General features: G+C 39.9%; 1 pseudogene; it reads right to left on the bottom strand.

Moving 5' to 3' along the window:
• Window positions 1-949: 949 nt before the first annotated feature.
• The window catches only part of LOC118561752, a 55,106-nt pseudogene continuing 34,520 nt past the window's right edge, over window positions 950-21,535 (bottom strand).

Below are 21,535 nucleotides of genomic sequence, written 5' to 3'. Positions count from 1 at the left end.
CAATGTATGAAGCTCTCTATGAACCAGCTTTCAATTTTAATGCATTAGGAGGACACCCTGTGTACTTGTAAGTTGTGGACTGAGTGGCGTAGATTTTCCTGGGCCATCCTTGTAAATGCAACCTTATGGACTTAAGCTGCCGGAGGACATAATGAGGACTCTCCAGTTTTGTATTATTTGCCGTTATTTCAACTTTATGTTCTTGTAGGCATTATGCTTCTCTTCATAGTAGCTATGTATGATTCTATTTAGCTGTGACACTGTCTTGGAGGCGGGCTGCCAAATATTTCCTGTTCTAGCTGGGGAAATAGCTGGGTTTCTCTTTTGGTATTTAACCCTGTTTCTCTTGTAGAAATAGAAGGTTTCTTCTTGTTAAAGAGGAGTTTTTATTTCCACTGTCACTACATGCATGCTACATGCATGATTACTGCAAAGGCAACAACACAATGCAGGCAACTGTCCTCTTTCACTCCAAGCTCATCCAGGAGGAGTGATACTGCAAGTCAATGACTCAATGCTGGGTTTCCTTAGATAGAGAACTTTAACCAATTAGTATGATTTGATAGAACTGACTTTGTAAAGTGCCTTGAGATGACATGTTGTGAATTGGCACTTTATTAACAAACTGAATTAAATTAAACAGGCCTTTCATGCTTACATACACTCTAATATGGCTGAATACAATTCTTCAGAAGATTCCTCCAGAGTGATCTAAAGACTCTCTAACAGCAAGAAGTGCCTTGACCAGCTAACTTTCTTGCGGCTTCTCATGGTGTTTTAATTTGATACCGTGATCGGCTAAAACCAACCTTTGGTAGGCTGGCACTAGGTGTCGCTTCGCCCAATCAGCTTGGAGACTTCTGCTGAATATCCTGCCTTCCCCAATCAAATTCGATGGGAGCAGACCCAGATGGATTATGCGCAGAACAGAGAATGTTACGCGTTATCAATCTGGCTGGCCAAGTTACCAGTTCACAACCTTGGATCACAGTTCATATCTGAAAAACTGCTTCAGATAAAAGAGGTTTACAGCAGCAGGGAACAGATCCTGTAAAAACAGAGATAAACTGGCCAAGAAGATCAGGGCAGCTAAGATGGTAGATGCTAAATGTCTTGTACTTGTATAGCTCTTTATCAAGTCAGACAACCCCAAAGCACTTTGCACTACAGTCAGTCATTCACCCATTCACACCCTGACGGGTAAGAGAAGCTATGTTAAAGGGGCCATGACAACAAATGTCATTTCTCTGAGGTTTTGGGGGTATAATATGATCTGTTGTGCACCGATGAGGCTGTGTAAATGTCAGAAGTGATTACCAAATCACCTGCTCAGGGACGGTCAACTTTGTTACCCTGCTCAAAAACGGTCAGATCAGAAAACCGGTTATCTTTCGACATAGTTTGTCATTCTATGTGATTCATATTCTCCAATCAGAGCACACCATCAAGCAAACATATCACAGTGGAAGATGTGAATAGGCTCATTCAGCATCTGAGGACCAGGAAATATCTAGGACCTTATGGTATTTCCCCTTCTGGCTGAGAACCTGTGCTGAACAACTTGTCCCCATCTTCACTCAGTTCTTAACCAAGACTCTGTAACTGTGTGAGGGTCTGTCCTGAATTAACAAAATTCAGGAGGGACACCTTCAGGTTGGCGCTACAGAGCAGTATTTGGAAAAACTGTGCACCACAGAGACTGGTTCTTCCCCCAGGCTGTTTCTCTGATGAACGTCCTACAAGCCGAGTAGTCAGCTTCACTGCTCCAAAACAAAATACACACTTATATATTTATCCTTAATGTCTGAATGCTGTAAACATGTGAAAGCAAAGTAAAACTCCTTTTTCCTGCACTCCGTCTTGGCCAATTGTCATTCTGTTAGCGAGTAACTAATAGGGCCCGGTTAGTTTGGTTAGTTTAATTATCTGAAAAAATGAAATACAATAAGAACAGGAGAAATCTGTAAGGGGGTAATAAATACTTTGTCAGAGCACTGTATATACATACATGAATATTGAAAATGAGCACACACACACACACACACACACACACACACACACACACACACACACGCTATAGTAGCTAAATCAGTGACTCGAATAAGTCTGCTTAAACGTATATTTCCCATCTAAATTAAAAACTTAAAAACACTTGTGGAAATGTGCACCTGGAAAATAAAGAGGCCAATGATACATGAACTCAGCTGTGTGAATACTCACAGAAACCACGTTAACAAAGTCATCATCAGAGAGGGTCTCCAGCATCTTGCTGACCGACGTTTTGATCAGTTTGGAGGGTGAGACCCGATACGCTTCCACTCCTGCAAGCACATAAACTGGGCTTAGAAAAATCCTGACATCTGATGCCTGAAAACACAGCCTGTGATTTTATGCTATGCCTGCAAGTTCAACTAAAACAACAGTAAGCATACTCACTATACATAATAGATTATTTGTTTTTCATACATACTACTTCAGCATTGCACAACATATTTAAAACACAAGATGGTTTGGATTGCAACATTTGTTAGTTCTCTTATTGAAAGTTTCCTAAATATTAAGCCTGCAGGAGACAGTCACACTTCATTAGAACCCAATGCCTGATACAGATCATAGTGTCCAAAATGGACAATAAGGTCCACCGTTGTGGAGGAGAGAGCAACAAATGGATTTATTGCAACCGATATCCTCGTCATATTATTTATCAATAATAACATTGCCTGACACCATGCAGCCTAAATTTATCCCTCATGTATGAGCGAACTAAATACAAATCTGCATAAATACCTTTGATCTAAATACAACTGCACAGTTTGTTATTTATATATGTATTGCAAAAAGTATTGCATTGTTAATATACAGTGGGTTTAAAACAGAACTGGCTCTTTATGCAATTCACACTATTCAAGTTTTGACACTGAGGCGTTTCAAACCGATACTGCAGGAAACTGTCTTCTACCCTCCAGAGGTATTGTGTAAAAAGCCACAAAATAAAATCATTCTTACTTAAACTGTAACTTTTGCCACAGCGGGGAAAAAAACAGTCAACCTTTTATATGATTATATTCATTTAGTAAATTATTTGTTTTGTATTTTATACTTATACTGTAATTTGTTCTTGTGTAAATATACTTGTTAAATATGTTAAATTAAATGTATCAATGTATCTTGAAACTTTTCATTAGCAATCCATTGTGTGGCACAGAGGCCCATTTCTCTTAAAGGCTCTTCCTGGTGTCCTGTACTTTGTAAGTAATAAACGGCACAAGAAAATAGCTAGTCGCCTTATAAACAACTGGAACTGTGCCAAACGAGGCAGGATAATGGCACTAAATTTATCTTCCCACTGCATACAATAAGAATGATTTTAAAGGACTTCATTAAATTTTCGTTTTTCAAACCTCACTATTATGGAACTGGAGTACATGATGCCATCTTGGGTTCATCATGTCTCCATAAGAAATACAAGTGTTTAAAGCATTAATACACATCTTTTGCAATAATGTGATAATTGTGAGCAGAGATGTATGAGAATAAAGAATTGTCCAATAATAGTCTTATTACACAGCAAGAAGAGATGCTTCTAATATGATCCACTGCAAGCACATCAATTCGTCGCCAATGGTTTTTCTGGAGCACATTACTTGGTACATTTCAGCAGGAGTTTAAGATGGGACACATTTTGCAAGTGGTTTCCTCAAAGTTCACAACTTAGTGTGAGTGTTACTGAGTTAATAAAATCAATATTGACAAATAAATTGGAATAATTGTCAATGCTACGACCAAAATATGTTTATAATTTTTCATAGCCAATAGCCAGCATATAAACTTAAAGCACTGACTTTTTAAATGTGGTTTCTATACAACCAAATGTGATTTTTCTTGTAACCCATAAGAACTGATGGACTGTCCTTTGGTTTTGCAAACACAATCCTATTAAGTCAGAGATTTGATCTCATATTTTCCCTGTTTTAAAGTCACTTCTTGTAAACTTGTCTCCCTTAAATATGTGAGAATATGTGCTGAATTTTAGAGAATCACCATCATATGCGGTACTACTCTAGGATTCCCTTATGGACCGCGCAGTTATTCTAAACCCAAAGTTTAACTTCCAGTCTTAAACATTGTAGGGAACAACTGGACTGTAAATAATGAGGTTGGCCAATGCTCTGACTGCTTTTTGTTAGTCAGTGTCACACATGAGCGCAGCGCGGCAGCGCCCAGCGGGATGAGGCCAGTCACAGAGTTAGCATCAGGGGCCTCCTGGCGTGCAAAAGCAAATCCAATCTGACTGTAATGTATGAATCATAAGGTTGTCACTCACGCATCCACCAGGATCAGCATGTCCTTGGGTGACGCCGCCCCCTGAATGTACCTGGTGAGTAATGCCAAACACACACAGACAGAAAACACGCGGAAAACATGAAAATAGTTATTCCCAGGGCAGTATAGTTTTATTAAAGTGTATCTCTATAAAGCACACTCCCCCAGAAAACAGCTTTGGTGTCACTGGATTTCAAAAGCCACCAATATTTTAACTAAGCAATTTTTGTGCATGTTTGCATGAGACTTTCTACAACTGAGCTGCTGCACTCACCAAGGTCGCCTGCGTACGTCATACAGGTCAATCTTGTCGGGTGAATTTCTCTTGTCGATCCAGGGGGAAGCTGCATGTTGGCAGAAGAAAGTGTTTACATCACAGTCAAGTCCCTCAAGACCCACCCAAAGAAACTGGATTTTTCCACTTACATGAACTTTAATTACTAAAGGAATGACAGAAAGTAAATACATAATCTGCTGCATTAGTTTAAGTACATTAAGTTCAACTCAAAGTATTTATTTCTCCTGTTATGAGCAATTGTTAATGATCTATGTTAGCAGCAGCACATTGTTCCTAAAAAGTGACTATGTCTGCGTTATCAATCTGGAGTGCTGTGAGCTTACCTGGGTAGTACCGAGCCAGTCCAGTAGCGGAGCCAAACACCTGCCAGAGCAGTGAGGGGTCGTCCTCTTTGTTTTTCCGGAAAACATCCTCCAAGGCATCCGTCCAGTTCAGCTCATTCAAAATAATGGTGGCTGGAAGAAGGAAAATTGAGCAAATGAACCACCTGTAGGAATGAATAAAACCAGTGTGCTGGGATTTCTTTAAAACAACTCTAAACAAAACACTTCCCCCACAAAGCAGAAGGCAGGCTTAGCTACACAAGAACGCACAGATTGTGCAGTATTAGACTACAGAAGGTGACTGCTGAGGGGAAACCAACTTGTGGATATTCAAACTGACATAAGTCTCCTACGATAATATCTTTTTTTTAATACTGCTCTCAAAACATCAAGTTCTGCAGCAGCAGAAAGCGGCTCAACAATTGCATGTGACATTTCTGTAAGTAGATACAAGCTACAGTTCTCTTCAGACAGACTCAAAACACTTTCCTATTTTTGTCCAAAAATGTGAGGGACTTTAATGGGATTCTGCTATAACTCTGAATGACATGATAGTTCAGCAATCATAGGTACAAGGAAAATTTACAAATATTACTTGAGAAAAATCAAATTGGATCCTTGGCATTTAACCCCCCCCCCCCCAGTTGTCAGCCCAATACAACAAAATAGGTCATTTGGGTGCAAGTTTGCATTTTAATCAAATTAAATCAGTTTGCTATTAAAACAACTGCTGACACAGCATAGGAAAAGTGATTAAACACAACATAAAATCAGATGACAAAGTCAATAATACGAAGTACATCTTAACCTAAGTTCAGCATTTTAACACCTTAAGGCAAAAAGCAGTGTAGCAGTCTGGTGTGAGAGTTTTCTTGATGAAAGCAGTTAAAAAAAAATATTCAGAGGCTGTGAGGATGTTCACAGCTCTGTTCCTGCTTCCCAATTTTACAATATAACCAGAAGCGTGCCTGTTGACGCTGATGGGAAGTTATGTTTGTTTCGGTATCCTCCGATAACGCAGTAGTTAAATAAATATACATTTGCCAATCTAAACAGGGAATTATTCTGATCTACAATCCTACAGTCAATTTCTAAAAGTGTTGACAGTTTTTTTTGCCTATATGATCCTATCCTTCCATTTTTCCTGTATTCTGCTCTTCTGCTCACCATGGGTTTTCATTTATACCCTCATTATAAACCATCCCTTTAACCCCTGTAAGGCTCCGTTTCTAACCATGCGGGATAAGAATGGACTTTTGCCAATACCTGAAGTGGCTCCTTAGCTTATTGCGATTCCATGAGCGCCCCAATTATAAGTTGTAAAGACATTTCAAGCGTGACCACATTAGACTCCCTGCACCTAGCATCTAATGGATTAGTTCTGCTGGTTTACATGACTTCACTAACCAGTGGTGTCTGACCAAAACGAGCTCAAAGATGTAGTAGCAATACGGTTTCCTTCACACTGAAAAACAAAACTGAGTGTGTTTATTTTGAGTTTATTGGTCTCCAGTCAGAGTTTAAATATAGACGTCTCAAGCACACCAGCATAATTGAGCAGGTTAAGATGCAGAGCTGAGCCCTTAGCTTCCATGTTGTGGAAATGGAATCCCAGCTGAATGCTGGAACAAATCACAGTTTCAGTGTAAACATATCCATCTGTGAAGTGACGCGCCCGTTGCTTGCTCGAGGTCACTGTGGCGAGAGGAAGAGAGGTGTCGCCACGGCGATGTAAGCACTGGTCTGCTCTAGCTGTCAGCCGTGGCATCATTTCCCGAGGGACTTTCAGAGGGTAACACGGGCAGGCTTGAGTGTTTGCATACTTAGGGCGACAAGTGTGGATCAGTGTCTCACAGAAGAATATGGCTCAGACTAAGTTTCTTTCCCTTCTAGATGCTAAAAACATCTCAAATCAGTGCTTGATATCTGGACTTTTTTTTTTAGACGGTGCAAAGGCATGATTTTTGAAGCAAGATTCTCTTTTTGCTTGGATGAGATGAAAAAAGACAACAAAATGAAGCAGCAAAGGAAAAAAAATGAAACTAACTAGCCCCAAACACACCACGAACAGCTAATACTAAGGATACAGTAGATATAAGCCTATAATATGAGAAATATGGATCTGTTTAGCTGAATGCTAACAAATTTGTTTCCAACTGTCACATTATTGCTCAGGAACAAGCATGGCTGCAGAGTCATGCTTCTTGCAGTCAGCAGGACTCAGATTATGCTTCACAAACCGGCAAGATATTGCTTGTGAACCAGATGAACTTTTGACCTTTTCATTTGCAAAGAGATTCTTCTTTCTTACAAACACCAAAATACGTGCTAGGTTTAATCAGGTGGACAATATGGAAATATGGACAATATGGCATTTTTCTCAACGCATTAGTCTTTTAAAACTGATGTTTTCCGGACAAAGTTATGAAGGTTAACCCCTTCAGTTCTTATTGATCAGAATCATGTGTAATTGATCATGATGAGGTTTGTCAAAATCCTGAGAAGTGAAGACATACACTATATTACACACTATGCCAAAAGTGACTGCCTTGATTCACATATGAACTTAAGTGACATCCCATTTTGAAACCATAGGGTTCAATATGACGACGGTCCACTCTTTGCAGCTATAACAGCTTAAACTTTTCTGGGAAGGCAGTCAACAAAGTTTCGGAGTGCGTTTATGGAAATCTTTGACCATTGTTCCAGAAGTTCATCCGTCAGGTCAGACACTGATATCGGACGGGAAGGCCTGAGTCTGATGCAGAGTCATGTTGGAACAGGAAGGAGCTTTCTCCAAACTCTTCCCACAAACATAGGAGCAGGAGTTGTCCAAAATATCTTGTTACACTGATGCTCTGAGTTTCTTTCATTGGAACCAGAGGCCCAAACCCAGCCCCACAACAGATTACCCACTCCACCAAAGTTAATACTTGGCACAATACAGTGAGACAACCACCGTTCTCCTGGCAACCACCAATCCCAAACTTGTCCATCAGATGTCCAGATTGAGAAGCTCGATTTGTCTCTCTAGAGAACCCACCTCCACTGCTCTAGAGTAGAGTGGCGGCATGTTTTACATTACTAGATCTGACGCTTTGCATTGCTTGGTGACGTATGGCTTGGATGGAGCTGCTTGGCCATGGAAACCCATTCCTTGAGGCTCTCTACACTCCGTTTTTGAGCTAATCTGAAAGCCACATGATGTTTGGAGGTCTGTAACAATGGACAGAAAGTTGGCAACCTCTGCACCCTATGCGCCTCAGCATCTGCTGCCCTCGCTTCATCAGTTTAAGTGGCCTACCACTTTGTGGCTGAGTTGCTGTCATTCCCAAATGCTTCCACTGAGTTATAATACCACCGATAGCAGAATGTGGGATATTTAAGAGTGAGGAAATTTCATGACTGGACTTGTTGAGCTCCTGAGAGTGACCCATTATTTCACGAATGTTAGCAGAAACAGTCGGAATGCCTAAGAGCTTGGTCTTATAAACCTGTGGCCATGGAAGTGATTGGAACCCTTGATTTCACTCAATTGGATGTTTAAAATGTATTTAATGTACTCCATGTGTTTTATTAGAAAGAACAATAATCTACAGTTCATCTATGAGGTGTGCATGTATAATATGAAAACATCTGTGTTTCCCAGGAGTCCTTTGATTCATTAACTGACCCTGGTTAACATTGTCCGGATGGAAGTGAAAGTCCCGCTGCAAGTGAGGCCTCTGGAGCCAAACTCAGAAGTGGTCATTGACCAAAGAGTCAGAACCCAACTGAATCAGACAGGACTAAAGATCCTTCTGGACAACATCTTTTTAAACCATGGTAATACTTGACAAGTATTTCATTTTTCAGGTAATGTCATGATTTGGGTTTTTATTATTTGCTTATGTTCCGTTTGGTCTTTATGGTGATTTTGGTTCTGGATTAGTTTAAGTTCTGTTTTGGTTTAGTGATTCTTTTATGTAATCGATTCTGTCTTAGGTTTAGGTTCTGTACTAGTTTTGGTTAATGGAATAGTTTGGGTTTTAATGTGGTTTGATTTTGTACTTTGTTTCCTGTTATCAGTTTCTTCTGGCCTGCTCTGTTCACTTCTGTCACCAGTCCTAATTCAGTTCACCTGCCAGCATTCTTTTGTCTTCCTCTCACTCCCCTTCACCAGTTACCATCCAATCAGCTTCAGTTTAGTTGCAGCCATTTTGTCTCCCCTGATCAGCTCCACCCATTCTTGTAATTAGTTTCACTCTGTTCACCTGCTCACTCCCCTACTTATATCTACCTCTGTCTCCTGCATTCTGCCAGATCATTGTCTTTACAAGCCTTTGGTGAGTTTTGTCCAGCATCCATAATGTCTGTTGATATTACCCAATTGCCTTTTTGACGTCTGAGCCATCCTGAACCTGTTTTTCCCTGCCCTGTCTGACTGCTCACTCGTTTTGCTGACCTGATTCTGCCCTTGGATTATCAGAGCTTGCCTTATGCCTGTTTGTATTCCTGCCTGTTCTGGACTGCCATTTTGTGTACCGTTTTTGGACTGTCATTCCGACCACTGAGTTCTGCCTGCCCCTGTATTGTCTAGATCGCCTTAATTAAACCTGTTTTTTCATTCATCTACTTGTCCGGCCTGAATACTGGGTCCCTCTGTCTCTGGTGCGTGACTGGTAAGGTTTGCAAGATGCCATTTTCCTGTTTTTTTCGTAACCACCGGCAGGTGTTTGAGCATTTTGAAACATTTCATGATTGTCCACTTCCAGAATAAATAATCCAGTTCTGAATGCAAAAGAGAGCAAATCCCACACAAAAGGGAGTGCCACTACTATCTATTCTACCATGACTTTCATAGTGATCTATCACTATGAAAGTGACCATTGAGGGTTGAATGAAAAGAACTGTCCTTTGTCTGGATGTGTTACTAAGCTAAATTAACAGCCACAGAGGGAGTTGCATATCTCCAAAGATACTGCTGGTCCTGAGAGCAGCCAATACTCAAGTCAGTGTCAGATCAATTTTCCCTAAACCCTTAATCCCCTGGCTGCATGATTAAATAACGAGCTGACGGTGAACTGCTCCCATTCATATCATTGTTCCCCCTCATTAGGTAAAAAACAAACAAAACAACTCAACTCTTAGTTGCATGCTCAAATAATCATGACATCTCAGCCGAAATAAAACGATTGTTAAAAATGACATCTATGATAAAAGTGCTCAGGTTTGCCTGTGGAAAACCCCCAAAGTTAACCAAATTAACTTTAATCCTTCATAATCTATTTATAGGTCAACAACAGAGACCTCTGCAATTTAATCCACTGGAACACACTCACAATTTTTGACCACATTACAGGACAAAAGGATGTTTTAGGACAATTAAAATTGGCAAAAGATGTCCCATGGACATGGGGCACTACAGCTTTCAATGATGAGGTTGAAAAGTTTTTTTTTTTGTTTAGAAAGAAAAGTTAAAAAAACAACTGGATCCCCCCCCCCGAAGTTTGAAGACGTTTTGCTTCCTATCCAGAAAACTTTCTCAATTCAAAATGTCTTGAGTAGTGTGGAGTTCCAATCTTTATAGTATTGCCCAACAAAAGCCTTGTTATGGCTTAAATAACATGCAAATTGAACCGAAACAGGTCCACCCCCTGAGTAATGGGGAGTCATTAAGGTCATTGTTGGCCTGCAAATTAAACCAAAACTGGTCCACGCCTCTGCAATGGGGAGTCGCTAGGGTCATTGGACTGGCTTACAAGAGAGAGGTTTGGATCACCTGTATGGAGGTGAGATTGAGGTGATAATTGGAAGGAATCAACCCTGTTGCTGTGTTGTAAAATTTTGAGCGTTGGAACCTAAGCCCTCCTCTATTTAAAGGTTGGTTTTCTTTTCTTCACACCCCTTTCAAACCATCTGTCCTCTTTGTTCTGGATAGGAAGCAAAACATATTTAAACTTCAGAAAAAAAAGTTCAGTTGTTTAGTTTAACTTTTTTGGAATGACCATGACCTGGATGACTGAGAATCTTCACCAGCAGAAAAGAAAGTGATGACTGTTGCAAAGCTTCAAGGAAAGAAGTCATATTAGTCTTAAAGCTTTGAAAAAATTCTTTCTTTGGGCAGATGTGTCTCACCCATCTCAGGAAGATGGGAACCAAGCTCCAACACTTTCAAGCTTCATGCATCTTTGCAATTTCCTTAAAAGCAACAAAATGTAACAAAAAGCGCAAGTGTTTCTTAAATTAGAGATGGACAATCTAACATGATGAAGTACATCAACATCATAACCATTTAAATGCATTAGTTATAAATTCTGTAAATTACATTTTACACGTTTTAAGAAGAGTCTTAAATACTGAAATAGTACATAGTTACCAACAAAAGATATGACTCAAAACTAAATAGTTTATGACTCAAGTAGACGTGGAAACTGGATTGAAGACAAAATATTTTCTGTGAGGCACATAGATGTCTGAAAATATAAAAATGATCCCAGCAGTGAGTTAGAGGGGGTTTGGTGTGAGAAGTGAAAAGGGGAAGGAAATCTGCCACAAAGTTGCCTCTGATGTTTCCTACCAGCAGCTAACTGGTTGTTTGCTCCCTGGTTTACTTGAAAGTAATAACATGGTGGAAGATAAGGTGATGAAAACCTACAATCAATGTATCAAACCGTGTCTTCTATTTGTTGATACTTTGGTACTTCTGTGGTTGAGAAATTAAGCCATCATGGAAAGAATACGCCACTTAAGGCCACTTTAACATGCCAAGCACTCTTAGTTGATGTTTCATTTGGATGCATACCTTTTTTTTAGCATAAAAATTATTTAACAAAAATAGTTTGGTGTGTAATGATAGTTGTAGTTTGGGAAAAGAAAATTTTTGCATGAATTTCACTGTTTCGGTTCCACCTGATAATTATGTAACAATTTGGTGATGACACTGCTGAAAATGTTTAATGTAAATATGAAGGGAATGTGTAAAAGTTAAACAGGATTAGTCATAGTTGACCTAGTGGTGTGTAATCCAACCATTGCTACTGTGGCCTGATGCATATACTGTGCCTGGCAAAATATTTAAAGCAACAAATCATGCTTTTAAATGCTCCCTTTTCACATTTTCGTCATTCAGTTTAAGCCAATACAAAATGGAACTGCAATGCTGTGGTCTTAATTCTCCGTTATTGTAGCTCCACAGGCCCCTCTTTTGTCTTTTTGTTCTGAGGTGTGTCTGAGAGCAACACATTTTTTTATTTTTAATACAACTGACGCACTTCACACCTTTCCCCCCTCCAGGTCACAGTGTGTTCCACTCTCCCCCACTTGGCCATTTTTGTGGTTTGACAAATGTACGACTATCTAGTGGCGCAAAAACCTGTATTCACAAATTTATTAAAAGATGTCAACAACAGAAAATTTGTCGTTCGAGCCAGAGTCTGACTCAGAGCGAGAGAAGAATGAAGACGACAAACCTGCAGAGCCATGCCTTATCCATTTGTAGCTTCAGGATCCTTGAGCTTGGACTACAAAATTGCTGTGAGAAATAAAAATAGTGGATTCGCAAAATTGGTTAACCGTAACTCCATTATCTTGTGTAGCAGTTCTACAGTGTACCAGTTGTGAAGCAAATACTGTGACCTTACAATATGATCTGAAAATAAAATAAAGATACACTACTTGGCCAAAAAAAGGTCACAAAAAAAAAAAAAAAAAGGTCACACACTAATGTTTTTTTTGGACCGCCTTTAGCTTTGATTACAACAGGCATTCGCTGTGGCATTGTTTCAATAAGCTTCTGCAATGTCAGAAGATTTATTTCCACCCAGTGTTGCATTCATTTTTCACCAAGATCTTGTATTTATGATGGTAGATTCTGCCCGCTGCACAAAGACTCATCAGACCACATGACCTTCTTCCATTGCTCCAGAGTCCAATCTTTATGCTCTCTAGAAAACTGAAGCCTTTTTCTCTGGTTAGCCTCATTGATTTGTGGTTTTCTCAAGGTTCCTTTTGCATTGTGCATGTGGAAAACTCATTATTAAACATAGTGAGTTCTACTGTATTTCTTCTATTTGATTTCACCAAATGTTTAAGTGATCGTTGATCGTGATCATTCAGGATTTTGTTCTGGCCACATTTCTTCCTCGAAGACGATGGTTCCCCACTATTCTTCCAGTTTTTAATAATGCATTGGGCAGTTCTTAACCCAATTTTAGTAGTTTCTGTAATCTCCTTAGATGTTTTCTCTGCTTGGTGCATGCCAGTGATTTCAACCTTCTGAAACATATGGACATCTTTTCCACGACCACAAGATGTGTCGTTCAACATGGTTGTTTAAGAAATGAGAAGCTACTCATTGCACCAGTTAGGGTTAAATAACTTGTTGCCAGCTGAAACATAATCACCCATGAAGTAATTATCCAATGGGAGGCTTGTTGTTGTTTGTTTAGTTAAATCCAAGTAACATCTTTTTTTTGGCCAGACAGTGTATCTACATAGCACCTGGAGAGACTACATTAAACTTGCTGCCCCCTTAAAGACTTCAAGGACACAAAATGTATTAAGGGCTAGAAAAGTGTATGACATGTCCCCTTTAAAGCCCTTGAAATTATAACCACTTTATAACCACAAACTTCCATGAATTCTGTTGACATTTTATGTAATAAACAAACCATTATGCAAATTGTGGAAAGACAACGTTTTAAATTGTTTTTTTCACAAACAAATCTGAGAAGTGTGGCAAGAATTTGTATTCAGCTCCCTTTACACCGACCCCCTTGAATAGAATCCACTCCAACAGTTTTTTATAAACTGAGTAATTTACTTTTCATAGAAATATATCTGCTCAGCCTTAGATGTTTGCTGTTTTTCCTTGTTTTCCTTCATCTAATCTTCTCTGACAGCGAGAGAGGTAGGAGTTTAAAGAAGAATTGGGGTACAGAATAACCCAGGCTTTGAATGTCTCACAGAGCTCTCTACAAGCCTTCATCTGATACTATGGAGAGAATGGCATAATTGAAAACCTACTGAGAAATGGCAGCCTACCCAAAGTGATAGGCAGAGCAAAAAGACCATCGCTAATAAGAAAGGCAGACAACAGACGTCTGAACCTTTTTGAAATCATACAAAATGCTGTCATGGTAGAATATTAATGCTGCAAATATTCCCGATAACACTGTCCAATTTGTAAAAAAGAAAAAAAAATAGTGGTAGAAGCATCAGGAGATGGGAAAACCTTTTTTCTAAATAAAAGTGACTAGATGAGAACTTGAGGGGGGAGACTGTAGAGACATGATGAGATTTTATAAGAATTACAAATATTAGTAAGTCTTATCATTGCCATGGCCTCCACTGTTTTTCTCCCGACATGGGATTGGCCTTGATGTCACAAAAGGGATGAGGACAGACATCAACTGTCTCCTTATGCTCTTGATTTATAGAAAAGGTGAAATCAGATTATGAGGAAACTGTCTGGGAACCTCCTCGCATCCAAATGGGACCTCCATTTAGCTGATTAGAAAATCCCAGGCACGCGTCCAACTCCTTGCAAAGGACACAAGTTGCAGTTGTAATGACAGTGAGCAAAGGATGGAGAAGAGAAGGGTAAAAAGACAGAGATGGATTTAAGTGCACCTCAGACTTTGGCTCCAAGCATTGTAAACGAAATAGGATGTGGATAAAGTGGCACAAGGGTGCAAGTAGAAAACGAAATCCATTTATAAGCCGCGAGCTTTGCCAAAAGGAGTTTGACTATAACCCAATCACACACACACACACACACACACACACACACACACACACACACACACACACACACACTCTGTCACAGTATCTCAGCACATCACAGTGTGTGCATGTCTAGGGCTGACAGGTGCCACACAGCGTTGATGCAAACGGGCATCAGACGAGGCTCAGATCTCCTGCCACGGCCACAACGCTCCCCTTTCATCTCTTCTCATCGCATCCACACTGCTCTGCCTAATGAGCGAGAAAACATGCATATGCAGCCACGAGATCCATATACGGTGCAAGAGGTGCACGTGATGTGACACACATGCGTGCTCGTGAAAACTTTCACACCTCAAGTGTTTCCTGCTCCATCGCTCCCTCGAACACATTCATGCACACAGACAGGCGGATTCATCTGTGGTTTAAATGTGCGAACACAAACACTAGATAAATCCCAGTCTAACCACCCACACTGGATCAGCGGGGAGAAGAGATTCCAATCATGTTGGGGAAAAAGACAAAAGCACATTCTTCATCATGAAGCACAATTTAATATGATTAATAAAACTGTGCGAAGGTAAAGGGATGGTTCAGAAAGAGATGAGAGGGAATGCGAGGAAAAGACAAATCAAAGCAGTGAGTACAGGATAATAAAATGACAAACTAAAAGAAAACACATCAGAGAAAACAAAGCAGATGTGAGATGGACTTTTTTTAGTACTGTAGAAAGTCTTTTTAATCTAAAAAAGTGGGTGACACAGCTTTCAGATCACAAAAAGCCACAGGGACGCCAGCTCCGTCTGGACCAAGTCCACTAATCAAGTTACAACTCTCTCTCTCCACATGGCCAAGAAAGAGCATCTGGGCGTGTCTAAGTCGCTGCTTCTCCTTCAACCAAGATGCACATTACCATGGCAACCCTGACTGTACTGGCCAGTCAGAGAGGCAGCTGAGTGGAAGCTCAAGATTTCAAGAGCACATGAGTTGCCATACCCACAACAACTTTACGACTTGGCTCATAAGAAAGTCATCCAAGTCCAGCGTCTGAAGGGGAAGAGGGCAAATGTGCATGCCGCAGGTGGACAACTCTAACTGCTGGTGTTGATGTGGAACGTTGTGATTTAAACCAGACTTAACCACACACACAAATGGCAATGCAGAAATGCTAACACAAACAATTTGGTAGGAAATGCATGTAGTGAGTTTTCTTTTAATTGGTGTTGCTTAATGGCCACTGTGATAAAACTTTCTTGCCTAAAGCTATAACTTATATGTAGGCTCTGGGGTAGCAAAATGCTGTTAAAGCTATAGCAATAGCCCAATACTATACACATCTGATAAGCAAGCATTTTATGCTATCGTTTATCAGGTTTAAAGTGTCCACAGACACCAATGGAAAAATGAATATTCCCATAGACCAGAATACTGAACATGCTTAACTTAAAGGGTTGGTGAGTAACAACTGCTGCCACCTAGAGGTCTAGATGGAGAAGAGCAACCATCTTAAAGTACGTACCTACTTACTAATACACTTATGCCGCTTTTCCAGTAGTACCAACTTTGAGCGAGTCGCTAGGGGTCTGTTTGATTCAGTTAATTTCAGGTGGTTTTCTATTACAACTGAATGCAGCGCAAAATGTGGGCGGGGTTGCTTCAGAAGGGCAGACAGACAAGACAGACAGGTGACGTGACCAAACGTTGATGCAACACAGTAATAAAACATTGCATGGACGTGGATTGAGCTGCTCAGTGTATATTTTTTATCAGACAGTAGGTCAACAAGCGGCGATAAGAGAACAGACAGAGAAGAGAGACACTGGAGAGAACAGAGCATTAGAGTAGATGAAGACCAAGATAAGGCTCCTGGAAAACCATGGATCGAAGATGAAAGTAGCTCCCCTCGATGTGAACTGGCTAAGTTAAAGGTATACTATGCAACCGGGGTTGATTTTCCAGCGAGGCTCCCCCCAGAGGGCGAAAGTAAAAGTGCACTGTTGTAAAGAGGCTCAGCTGTTCTGGTTTCTCCATCAAGCCAGGCGCGGTTGTTTTGAGCTTAGCAGACAGGCGAACGCAACAAAAAGTGGAAAAAACGGCAGTACAAACAATGACTAACACAGTGAAGGTATGAACATCAAGCTTCCCGCAGCGCTATCTTGGCGAGGCGGTCGCCGCCGCCGCGGCCGCCTCGGCCGCCTCGCCAGTTTCATTATTATTATTATTATTATTTTTTTATGTTGGCGAGACGCTACCGCCACCGCCTCGCCGCCGCCGCCGCGGTAGCCTCGCCAACATAAAAAAAAAAAAAAAATAAATAATAATAATAATAATAATAAAACTCGATATGCTTGCATGTTTATTTGACGTTAACACGCGGTTCTTTGTTGTTGCTTTCGCGCGTGCATATAGTGAATGGCAGGGCAAAAACACATGGAGTTCTCGCCGTAAAGCGAGACTTCTGTGTGTGCGAGCCGTGAGCTCCTGCAATTGCAAGTGCGGTATTTCCCCCACAGACCCCCAGGGCGGCCGAGAAAACCTTTGTTCGACCTGAAATGACTCATTTAATCATCCAAAACGGTATGGAACACATTAATTAACTGAAAAATGTTGCATAGTATGCCTTTAATGCTGCTTCTAGCTTGCAATGTTGTTCTATATATACACACAATAAGCCATGCATTCAGAGTGTTAAAGTGCTGGGATATCATATAAAATATATTCTCCGTGTACAGGCTGTTGAGGAACAGGACAGAGACGTGCTGGGTGCTCTGACGCTAAACGAAATGAAGATTCAGCCCTATCTGAATTTTCCCAATAAAGTTGTTTCTACAATGTCTTGATTTTATGTCAGTTATATATTACAAACGACTGAAGGCTAAACAGATAACTAGAATATAACCTAATAAAGGGTTAAGACTTGGGCAGTTCCCCTTAGATTTTGCGTCAGGACAATGACCCTTAATATAAAAAGCCAGAGCAACAACTGAGTGACTTCGATCAAAGCATGATGAAGTGTTAGAATGGGCAGTCAGACCGAAATCTAACTGAGAATCAGGGGCAAGGCAAGAAAATAACTGTTCACAGACAAAGAGATATGGTGAGTACAGCGGAAAGACTCATTGGGGCGGCGCTTCCCTCTATCCGTTACAGTGCTTGCAGATGTGCATGACCAGGGCTCAGACAGCCATACGAGAGTGCTCTCACACCCATCACAGTCTGTTCACCCTGCTGCCCTCTGGCAAGAGGTTCAGCAGCTACAAACGCAGAACCAGATTCCATAACAGCTTGATTCCACATGTCATAAGGCCGCTAAACTCTCAATAATCTACCCCCATAGATACAGAACTAGTCATTTGATATGGACGCTGCAAACCTTACTGCACTGAGTAACTGTACTACCTGCCTCATCATATGGTCCGTTCAATGTTGCAATACATTCTGCTGCTACATAGACAACATGAACAGTGCAAGTATAGCACAACTTTTCTGTACATATAAAATGTATTTCTTGGTCTGCTGCTACATTCCTGACAAATGACAAATGCTTACATATGTAATGTTTTTCTTTGGTCTTGTGTTTTTACCTGGAGCCTTGCAACAACATTCTGCTCAAATGTACATTGTGAATGCACAGTTGAATTACAGCAAAGTCTGTCTAGATCTAAACCCCATCAAATCTGCCAGCTACGTTTAAATAATTGGAATAATTCTTCAGTCTTTACATGTGCAAAGCTGGTAGGGAGGTGTAATTGGTTAGATTTTACAAAATATTGACTGGATTTTATTAATGAGTTTCAAAGTAACAGATGTTGAATACCTAAGCACACCACCGTTTTTAGACTTAAACATTTCATAAAGCAATGCATCCATTTCTTTTTCTCCTTTAAGATGATGCTCCACTTTTTATTTGCCTACCACATAAAGTCTCAGTAAACTACTTTGAAGATTGTGATCTTATACAATATGAAACTGTCACAATATGAAACTGTTCAAGGGGTACGATTCATTTTGGCTACTACAGTTTATTTTTCTTTTGGGGTGGTGTGGGGGTGTGAGTACCTGTCAGCCACTGGTTCTCCTTATTTTGATCTGTCAGTATTGATACTTATTATGCCAGTTAATTATTTCTTATTCTTCAAAGTGATTCCTTTTCAATTTCTGTTGCATGCGTCTAACAGTTGCTAATTAAAACAGAAGAGACTAGATAAAAGTCAGAATGTCCTTGGAGGGTTAGGAAACCTTTAGGAAAGAAAATGATGTAACTTGGGTGGGTATGCAAACTGAGTGGGCGTTACTTGAAGACTTGCAGGCTGCAGTGGATTTTCATATTTATTAAAGCCAACAAAAACTGGATAAAAAGTGAAGGGCTCCAGCAATAACCCTACAGTTATTATTAGTAATGTGCTAACTATAGCTTCAAAGTTGTAAGCATCTTACTACAGTTACTTAAGTTCAATATTACATATCATAATTTGGTTGGACTTTAATGAATAGATAAACTTTCCTTTTCTACAGCCGAGTAACACTAAAGCCGAGCTGGCAGAAGTCCACTAACCATTAGGAGAAAAAGAAAAGACGACTGAATCATCCTAAGAACAACTCACTACTGAATTTTCTGAACCCAACCCCCAGCCTCTTCATCATTATAACTGCTGCTTGTAAAAATAACCAAGTGCATTTGGCAATGACAAAATGTCTGCACAGTCAGAGGCCTCAGAGGCCCGTCACTGCACATTTATAGTCCGCCTTATGGGGAGTGACTCGCTGTATAAGGACATTAAAGTCATGTGACGAAGTCCATTGCATTTAGCAGACCCACACTGAAGATTGTTGCCAAGACTGATATTGAACGCTCTGTCAGTGGTAATAAACACAAACTAAAGCAATTCGTCATGCTGTGTGCCTCAACATAACCAGCCTATTTCACTGCTCTGAAATGTGCTTATTGTTCTAAGTTTATTAATATTTAAAGTGCTTTTCTCATAGGTTTACTCAGTGTGCGTGTGCCTGCGTATGAAAACTTTCCTTTACACTGAAAAAGTCCTTATCTTGTACTAAGTGTCCTGCAATAACTGCCTAAAAGCCACAAGGATTTAGCCGTCATTGTTAGACTGGTCTGCTTAGTTTTCTGAGGGATTTTGTAAAGTTGTTATTAATAGTTCCCTAATCTATTCCAGACAATTTGTTATTACATCGGGTTACACTGCAATTAGATGTGCAACAGCGCACAAAATGGTATGTTGCTGAGCTTTGTAGGTCATCCTGGCAGACTCTCCACCAACTAAACTGATGAACCGAATTTATACGCATGTCTCACCAGTTTTAAACTATTCTGAGGACATAGTTACAGTTCCAACAAGCATGGCATCTTCCTACAACAGGTGATGGAACCATTTCCAATACACAAAAAATCCAAACTAACCCTTATCTTTATTTTCTTATTATTGGCCAAATGAAAGACCTAACGTGTCAAGGAAAGAGAAAATTAGCTCTGTTGATGATATCTAAAACCAATAAAAATAAATAGAAGAGGTGTAAAAAGCAGTCTGACAAAATCATTTTCTTGTCGCTATGTGCAAGCTGTTATGAGCCCAATATGTTAACCTAAGTGCTTTAAGCTTGACAACTCATCTCCACGTTTAGGACTCTGATTTGAAAGTTCTTGAGCCTTGTTGAGCCGAAGGGTTCCATTAGTAAAGACGCTGAGCGGGATAGCTAAAGACTAAAAGCACTGAAACAGCTTCAACCCCTTTTAAATAGTGTGGTAGTATTGTGGGTAGAAAGTAGAAGAAAAAAAGAAAATGTGGCAAACATAATAAGAATGATTTGTAAGCATTGTGAAAATACAGAAAGTGGCTTGCGGTTGGCCAATAAAGAGGACTAATGGAAAGTTTTTTAATCAGTGTTGACTGTTTTTTAATCAACTGTGGTCCAAATCCTAAATTATTTATACTGGTTGGGTCTGAAGAGCACAATTCTACAATAAACAGTTGAATCACATTTAAATCTGTTAAACATCTTTTCGTTTTCAATTTTCTTTATTTTATTTTGACAGCTAAAGATGAAGAGAACCATGAAAAACCCCAATGAACGGACCCGTGAAAACCTAGAATTTGTAAATTCTTCACTGTTTAAATACAAAAAATTGTATTATTGGGGTTTCCCTAAGTAAATGTTACAATCTCATATTGTTTTTTTTTTTAGCCCATGACAGTACGTCAAGAGTCTCATTAGCCAAACGTTTCACTAAAGAAAATGTGATTAGGTTGATTTTTTTTTTTTTAAATCACTGTATTTTGACCACAAACTGCTAAACATTCAAATTCAATCAAACCGGTTGGAGAAATTTTTCACAGTGGAACCGCTGTGCATCAGCCAAAAGATATATCCATTGAAAGAATGCTGCTCTGACTGGCCGATACATTAAAATTCATCAAATGATTCCAAAATGTCGCAATTATGAGGTAGGTTACCAATAAGATGTTAAAATACTGTAAAAATACAAAAACATCCATCTTTACTGGGTGTGCTGACATGGTTTGAAACTTGCCTGAACTATTGGTGGAGTCATTAATCAGCATGAGGGAAGAGAGCAGCTGGTAACCGGGGGTAAAGAGTGGGCTACAGTGTGCTGACCAGTGGGAGGAGGATGGCATTTGAACTATATATAGACTAGAATAATTGTAGAACTGTCTACAATGCCCATGGTGCTCAAAATCTGAGGTTTATGTCAATGAAACATTACTTATTTGGCTATAGTGCTCTGCTTGATCTGTATACAAAAAACTATATTGGATATTATTTTGGGAGTATTTCAAATTAAATGGTCACAGACATGGTAAGGTAAAAGAGGAAGAAAGGAGAGAAAGGTGAGGCAAAATGTTAA

Source organism: Fundulus heteroclitus, unplaced genomic scaffold (assembly GCF_011125445.2).
Source record: "Fundulus heteroclitus isolate FHET01 unplaced genomic scaffold, MU-UCD_Fhet_4.1 scaffold_708, whole genome shotgun sequence".
NCBI classification, from domain to species: domain Eukaryota; kingdom Metazoa; phylum Chordata; class Actinopteri; order Cyprinodontiformes; family Fundulidae; genus Fundulus; species Fundulus heteroclitus.
The sequence above is the reverse complement of the archived record's forward strand: the minus strand, read 5'-3'. Positions and strand labels throughout refer to the sequence as shown.